Here is an 8,953-nt window from a genome sequence, read left to right on the forward strand (position 1 = left end):
TCCGTGCGAACAAATCGAATACTTATTTTTATCCAACTTTAATCCTCTCCCGTGCGAGTATCCCTGCACATAGCAGGTTAGCCGAAAAACGTGGAAATTATTTTATCAGTAGCCTAACACTAGTCAACGCTATCCATAAGTAATTAATTTATCAATAGATTATTTCGAAAATAAGTACAAGGAATTTTTCTATTCGAAACAGTCCTCAGACTGTTTCTGGTGGCAGCAACTACCGTGTGAGAAATATTTCTTATACAGCCAATTAAATTTAAATCTTTCCCTTCAGATTAAATTAAAATCAAAAGTTTGAATTGACTTTAAACGAGTACGTAACAATAAACTTTCAACTTAGAAATAGATTTTAATCGAAAACCTTGATTCAATATCTTAAATATAATTATATCGTGTAAATTTTCCCCTCCTGACGAAACTCAACTAAATCGAACTAAATTAAATTAAATTAAATTAAACAAAACAAAATAAATTAAAACAAACACACAAAAAAAAACTAATTAAAATTAAAACAATAAAAAAAAAAAAATCTTGCGAATTCAACGGTTTAAAATCAATTCAAACAAACAGGAACGTAACATTAGATAGTATAATATTTTTTGGTGGCAGCGGTGGGATACGCTCCACAGAGGATTAAAGTTGTTACATTTATCAATAAATTATATACCTAAGAAATAATGGCGACCGGGCTAGAATCATTAGACGAAGACTTAATCTTGACGTTATCGGAAAAACTTAAAGCATGGGATGCGAATTTTCGCGACATGAGTACAAAACTCGCTGAAGTACAAAATGGCGTGTATGAACTCAAATCAAAAAGGGAACCTGAATCACCCGTATCGCCGCCGGGAACCCAACAAGAGACAATACAGTCAGGCGGATATGTCCAACCGATTAAACTAAAAGACGCGATCGAGTCGGTACCAGTGTTCGACGGCTATCGACCATCGGTATTTCACTTTTTAAGAGCTTGCGAGCGCGCGCGAAATATGATTCCTAGGTATCAAGAACCACAATTAGTAAAATTATTAACCAATAAACTCCGTGGACACGCGTTCCTCGCCATCGAAGATACGGAATTAAGAAGCCTAAACGATTTTGCAAATAAATTAAAGGATCTGTTCGGCCCAAAGAAATCTCTTAACGAATATAAAGGAGAATTAGGGACGATATTTCAACGACCCGGAGAAAACATATTAGATTATATGGATCGCGTTAGAAATCTTAGATTAGCAATAATGGACGGAGAAAGGGGCGACTACGGGATTATATCCCCCGACATCCAAGATACAATAGACTGGGAAACAAGAGAAGCCTTCGTTAAGGGACTCCCGAACGAGGTATATATGCGAGTAAAGCTAGCAGGATACCACACTTTAGAAGACGCGTATCGCCAAGCCGTCAAAGCAACACACGAATTAAAACAAATAAACGATAGAACGCGACCCCAACGACCGATACCTCCGAACAATTACAAACGCGAAAACGTACGTCCTTTGAACACTAACAACAATGTCAGGAATAACCGCCAAGATCGAAGATCAGTACCTCCATCACAGAATTACTCAAATGCTCCGAGACAAAATATTATCACATGTAACTATTGTAAAAAACCTGGGCATTTAGTAAAAGATTGCTACAAATTTAAAGCCCGTGTAGATGCCGGAATAATCGTACCCTATGCTTCGAGACAATCGGGAAACCAAACACGTCCTTCGGGAGAATGGGGCGAGCCTCGAAGGAACGATACGCCGAATCGCCCAAGAGTGCAAGCAGCAACCAGGAGACCGGCGCCGACGGCAACGAACAGAACAAGGGTAGCCGCCCCCGCAAGATCGACTCCACCACCTATAATGAGGAACAGGGCAAACGCAAAGCCGACCGAGAGGACGAACGAACAAGTATTAAATACTGTGGGAGAGACATCCCACAACCAAACGAGGTCACAAACAGAAAATTCAGAATCTCAAGTCAAGAAGGAAAAGGTGAAGCACAAGCAACCGGCGAAGGAGGATCACCAGGAGTTAGATTCGGATTCGGAAGGCGACCTCTCCGAATTATTTCAATAAAATTTAACGATTCCCCAACGACACCAACTGCGCGAATAGTTTCCCCAGAACTAAAAACTAAGACGAGTTTATTATTAGACTCTGGATCGGAGATTAATATTATCAAGAAAACTGCTTTACGCGATTCAGCCATCATCGACGATAAAGAATCAATTGAAGTGCGAGGAATTACGGCAACGAGCCTGGTCTCCCTAGGGCAGACGGTAATACAGGTTGCGGGCCATCCGGTTATTTTTCATGTAGTCGATGATTCATTGCTAATCGATCAAGACGGAATCCTGGGATCCGAATTTTTTGCAGGATGTAAGGCTCGTTTGGACTATGAGGGAAAACATATCAAATGGGGAAATATTTATATTCCCTTTGATACTAAAGAAAAGATAATTATACCTAAGCGAAGCTCAGTAACGTGTTCAGTAAATATCGCAAATCCAGAGATGAAAGAAGGATTTATTCCCAGAATCGAGCCAATCAAGGGAATCTATTTTGGTAATGCAGTTGTGAGGAATTATAGAGGAAAATGTTACATAAGGATAATAAATACTACCTCGAGGAATTACGAATTCACAACACCAACAATGGTAATTAAAGAATTTGAAAACCCCCCCCCGCTTCCTAGGACGGCGTGTAATACAGTTTTAAAATCGAAGGAGAGTAGATACGATCAAATAATTGAGTTACTACGGCTCGAACACTTAAACGAAGAAGAAAAGGAAAACGTTCAAAGGTTGATTCGTAATAATCAAGATAGATTTCATATTCCAGGAGATGCACTTGAAGCAACTGGAGTTTTGGAACATAAAATAATTACAACGGATAATATACCAGTTAATACTAAACAGTATCGATATCCACCAGTACATCGAGAAGAAATAAATCGACAAATTCAAGAATTACTAGATACGGATGTAGTGGAACCGTCGATATCTCCATATAATTCCCCGTTATGGATAGTACCCAAAAAATCCGACTCGCAAGGAAACAAACGCTGGAGATTAGTTATTGATTATAGGAAATTAAACGATAAAACGATCGGCGATGCTTTCCCACTACCCAACATTACAGAAATATTGGATCAATTAGGAAGTGCGAAATATTTTTCCACGTTTGACTTAGCATCGGGCTTTCACCAGATCCGTATGTCACAAGAAGACGCCCACAAAACTGCATTTTCGACACCATATGGACATTATCAATTCAAAAGAATGCCTTTTGGACTAAAGAATGCCCCAGCGACATTTCAACGTTTGATGAACTCAGTGTTATCCGGTCTACAAGGAATAGAACTATTCGTCTATCTGGATGATATAGTGATCTATTCTAGGTCCCTTCAAGAACATGAAATTAAATTTAATAAGTTAATGGAAAGACTGAGGGCAGCTAAATTACGATTACAGCCCGATAAGTGCGAATTTTTACGACACGAAGTGAATTATTTAGGACATATAATTAGTGAAGATGGAGTAAAACCCGATCCGAAGAAAATCGAAGCCGTATCAAAATTTCCGCGACCCAAAAGAGTGAAAAATATCAAACAATTTTTGGGATTAGCAGGATACTACAGAAGATTTATACCCGATTTCTCCAAGGTCGCAAAACCATTGACACAACTATTGAAGAAAGACACTCCCTTTAAATGGACGGAAAATCAAGACAAGGCATTCGAAGATTTAAAGGCAGCACTAATGACAAAACCCATTCTACAATATCCGGATTTTTCTAAACCTTTTAACCTTACTACAGACGCATCAGGGTATGCTATAAGCGGTGTACTAAGTCAAGGGCCAATCGGAAAAGATTTACCGATTGCGTATGCCTCAAGACTATTGAATTCTGCTGAACAAAACTACTCTACCATAGAAAAGGAGTGTCTGGCAATCGTTTACAGCGCGATGCATTTCCGACCGTATCTTTACGGAAGGAAATTTACTATCGTAACCGATCATAAACCCTTAGTCTGGATGCATTCTATCAAAGACCCTACATCGAGAATTTGGAAATGGAAATTGAAATTATCGGACTTTGAATTCGATATTGTGTACAAGGAAGGTAGGGCGAATGCAAACGCTGACGCATTATCTAGGAATCCTCCGGAAATTTGTCTACCAATCAGAAGGAGAGAGGAAGTCTCACCAATTCGCTATCCTGTCTCAAAAAGATTCGAAAAGGATACATCACCTGAAGACTCTCCCATATTCGAAACTAAACCACGCGGCTTGCCTCAACCCACTGATCCTGCAAAACGAGAAAAGGTTTGTGCTCGGAAGTACCTTGCATTGGAAGAAACGCCCGTAAAATATTTTGACGAAGCACTAGCCGAGCTCGATGTAAATAAAGAAATAACTGATCGAGGGAAAAGGAGAATGGGTACAACAAGCGAAGAGGAGTATTCCGCCGAAACTCCAGAACTAACTCGACAACGAGAAAGGGATACGCATGTCTCAAAAAGATTCAAATTGGATACGTCAACCGAAGATTCTCCCATATTCGAAGCTAAACCACGCGCCTGGCCTCAAGCCAGTGATTCGAAAAATCAAGGAAAGGTTTATACCCGAAAACATCGTACAATAGAAGAAACCCCCATAAAATATTTTGATCAGGCACTGGCAGAAGTCGATGTAAATATAGATAGAGGAATAACCAAGCGAGAAAAAGAAGACACAGATACGACAGGCGAAGAAGAGCTCTCTACTGTAATTCCGGAATTAATTCCACAACGAGAAAAGGACCAGAGACCTACAATAATTGCGGAACAAAAAATTTCAGAAACCCGAGATTCAATTACAAGAGTAAATGACCATAAAATAATATTCATAGATGTACATGGCAACCCGATAGATAAAGGAGCCTTAGAAATGAAAGAGATGGGAAAATTGCCTCGTTACGAAGATTTAATGTTGGAAAAAGCAAGATTGAACTGCGATTCCGGGAAATACATCGTATCTCTACCAATAAAGGAAAATAGGAATATTCCAATAGCACCAGAAAATTTATTAAACTCACTACGATCTCTACTAGATGTAGTAAATGAAAAACAATTTACTTCCTTTAGCATTAGCAAAGGAAATTTGGAGGAAATACCCTGGCGATATACAATCAGAAAATTAAAAGAAATATTTATGGAAAAAACCCTAACCATCACTATTTGCACGGGGGAAGTAATTACCCCGCCTGTGGAAGCGCGAAACAACATAATACGAGAAAAACATGAATCAAGTGTAGCAGGACACAAGGGAATAACAAAAACTTATCAAAGAATACGACAATATTATTATTGGGAAAACATGAAAAAGGAAATTCAAGATTACGTAAACACATGTAAGGAATGTCAATTGAAGAAACTCACAAGAATAAAAGCAAAACAACCGATGGTACTTACAGACACACCAGGTAAAGCGTTCGACAAGATTAGTATGGATATTGTAGGTCCATTGCCAAAAACTCAAAAGGGAAATGAATATATTTTAACTATCCAAGATTTATTAACAAAATACTCTATCGGGATTTCAATAGGAGGAATCTCTTCAGCCGAGGTAGCGGATGCATTCGTAAAGCAATTTATTTGTCGTTTCGGATCACCGAGAGCTATCCTCACTGATCAAGGAACAAACTTCACATCCTCGCTAATGAAGAAAGTAGCAAAGAGATTCCGCATCAAACAATATACCACGACGGCATATCATCCACAAAGTAACGGTTCGATCGAAAGATCCCACCACGTACTGATTGAATATCTCAAGCTATACATTGAAAATTCCAAAAACTGGGACGAATGGGTAGAATTAGCTATGTTTTCCTATAATACTTCTGTACACGAAGGAACGAAATTCTCTCCGCACGAATTAGTCTTTGGACATTTAGCCAGAGAGCCTACAGGTGAAGTAATAATCGAAGAGAACATGGAACCAACATACGCAGAATACCTCGGAGATCTGTTCGATAAAATTAACACGGTACAACGAATAGCAAGGGAAAATTTGATAAAATCTAAACTAAAATCAAAAGAATACTACGACCGACGAATCAACCCTCAAAATTTTAAAGTAGGGGATTCAGTATATCTATTAAAAGAACCTAGTAAAGGAAAATTCTCCGATCAATATACTGGACCACATAAAGTGCTAGAAATCTTGCAAAACCAAAACGTCAAGATTGAAGTAAAAGGGATTCCGCGAACAGTGCACCTAAACAAGTTAAAACTAGCGCATAACCGAAGTAAACAATAGACAAAACGATTTCAGTGGGCAAAATAGTACAATACTGTATATTGTAGTGCTGCTCGTTGAATAATACAAATAGTGGAAACATAAAAAAAAAAAAAAAAAAAAAAAAAAAAAAAAAAAAAAAAAAAAAGAGAGAGAAAAAAAAATATATAAAAAAAAAAAGAGAGAGAAAAATTATTAAGTGTGCTCCGATTATTGTTTGAATATAAAATGCGTGAATTCAATAAATAATTAAAATAGTGAAAGTGAAAGTTACCTTGTGAATAAGTAATCAACATGCAAGAAAGGTGTACGTGCAAGTATAGGTTGTGAATCTTTATTTGTGGAACGTAATGTACGACAACTACCTAAAATAAGTGAATAAATTAGTTTCAATTGTTTCAGTGCAAAATACAAGATTACTAAATGTCATAATTATATTGTGGTTAAAACAAAAGCAAGTGTGACTCTGTTCGTCGAATAATACAGATAGTGGAAACCTAAAAAGGAAAAAGAAAATTATTAAGTGTGCTCCGATTATTGTTTGAATATAAAATGTGTGAATTCAATGAATAATTAAAATAGTGAAAGTGAAAGTTACCTTGTGAATAAGTAATCAACATGCAAGAAAGGTGTACGTGCAAGTATAGGTTGTGAATCTTTATTTGTGGAACGTAATGTACGACAACTACCTAAAATAAGTGAATAAATTAGTTTCAATTGTTTCAGTGCAAAATACAAGATTACTAAATGTCATAATTATATTGTGGTTAAAACAAAAGCAAGTGTGACTCTGTTCGTCAAATAATACAGATAGTGGAAACCTAAAAAGAAAAAGAAAATTATTAAGTGTGCTCCGGTTATTGTTTGGATATAAAATGTGTTAATTCAATGAATAATTAAAACAGCGAAAGTGAAGTTTACATTGTGAACAAGTAATCATCATACAAGAAAGTGTATGTGCAAATATAGGTTATGGATCCCTGTTTGCGGAATACAATGTACGTCAGCCAGCTGAAATAAATGAATGAATTAACTTCAAGTGTTTCAATGCAAAATACAATATTACTAAATGTTATAACAATATTGTGATCAAATCAGAAGGAAGAGTGACACTGTTCGTCGAATAATACAGATAGTGAAAACCTAAAAGGGAAAAAGAAAACTATTAAGTGTGCTCCGATTATTGTCTGAATATAAAATGTGTTAATTCAATGAATAACTAAAATAGTGAAAGTGAAAGTCACCTTGCGAACAAGTAATCGCTATACAAAAGATTTACGTGCAAAATAGGCCATGGATCCCTGTTTGCGGAACACCATGTACGACAGCCAGCTGAAAGTAAATAAATGGATTAACTTCGATCGCCTTAATACAAGAGGCAACACTACTAAACGTCATAGCAAGACTATGAAAGCGTGACACTGTTCGTCGAATGGCACAGATAACAGGTAACCTGAAAAAAAAAAAAAGGGGGGAAAGATTACTACAAGTGCTCCAATTATTGTTTGAATATGAAAAGTAATAGTTCAACGAATATTTAAAACAGTGAAGGTGCAACTTACCTCATGAACAATCAAACACCATACAAGAAGCGCACAAGCATGAATTTCACAAATTAATAAGAAGAAATGAAATAGTTGATAAGTATAGAAAGTGGTTAGGAAGATAATTAAGATAGATTAATTGGAAGCTAGTAATAGATAGAACCAGAGTAAAGGATAGTATATTGTATTAACTATCATATCTAACATGTAGAAGCATATTTTGTAATACACAATAGCGGTCGCTCACACAATATATCATACACATATTGAATTAATAAATTAAACAGTACCTTTATGATCGCAGACATAGGATGATTGAAGGCAACCATAGTAAGTATCCAAGGTAATACCGAAGAATCTGATGATGATGTGAGAATGATCCAGGTAAGCAACGCAGCATCAAAAATCTAAAAAGGAAAATTTTTTTTTTACAAACAATGTTAATCTAACAAATAAGACTTAATCACTAATAAAGGAACTAATTCATATCAAACATAAAATAATAACAATAGCAAACATAAGCAATAATAAAATTAATAGGGAAATAAGAAAGGTTAATAAACACAGAAATAGGTTAGAAACTAATCACGATAGACTAACTAAATATTAACAAGTCATGACTGAACTTAGTACCAAGGAATAAAGTTATAGTACATGAAAGCGACTGGTAACACAATACACAAAATACTAACTAAATTAAACAAGACTTATATAAACGCAAGTCACGTATAACCAAAACAATGACCATTGAAATTCGACAACAATATAACCCATGTTATTACATTAAAGTAACACGCGGTATCTACACGCACAATACCATGAAACACAAAACAACATTACAAAACACTACTAAATAAAATCATAACCAGTTATTTCAATAATACATTACTGTTGATATTAAAACAACACCATACCAGGGATACACGTGAGCGACCATGTTGAAGAAAAAATCCCCACACACACACACCTCAACACGAATAATAACCAATACAATGTAATATAGGATCATGATAGTTATGTTAGGTACTAAAAAAAAAAAAAGAGAAGAGAGGAGAGTAAGAAAAAAAAAAAAAAAAAAAAGAGAGAAAAGAGGGGAAATAATAAATAATAACTAACATATTCA

At 36.1% G+C, this 8,953-nt stretch overlaps 1 long non-coding RNA gene across 1 annotated transcript; it reads right to left on the reverse strand.

Annotated features, from left to right (window-relative positions):
- Positions 1-5,872: 5,872 nt before the first annotated feature.
- LOC138189477 (uncharacterized) lies at positions 5,873-7,270 on the reverse strand. The gene is made up of 2 exons (XR_011176050.1): positions 7,208-7,270; positions 5,873-6,356 (listed from the first exon to the last, which is right to left on the reverse strand). It is a non-coding gene; the product is annotated as an uncharacterized LOC138189477 (long non-coding RNA).
- Between the last annotated feature and the right edge of the window lie 1,683 nt (positions 7,271-8,953).

This window comes from Bombus flavifrons, unplaced genomic scaffold (genome assembly GCF_040668555.2).
Source record: "Bombus flavifrons isolate JBK064 unplaced genomic scaffold, iyBomFlav1_principal scaffold0072, whole genome shotgun sequence".
Classification (NCBI taxonomy): Eukaryota; Metazoa; Arthropoda; class Insecta; order Hymenoptera; family Apidae; genus Bombus; species Bombus flavifrons.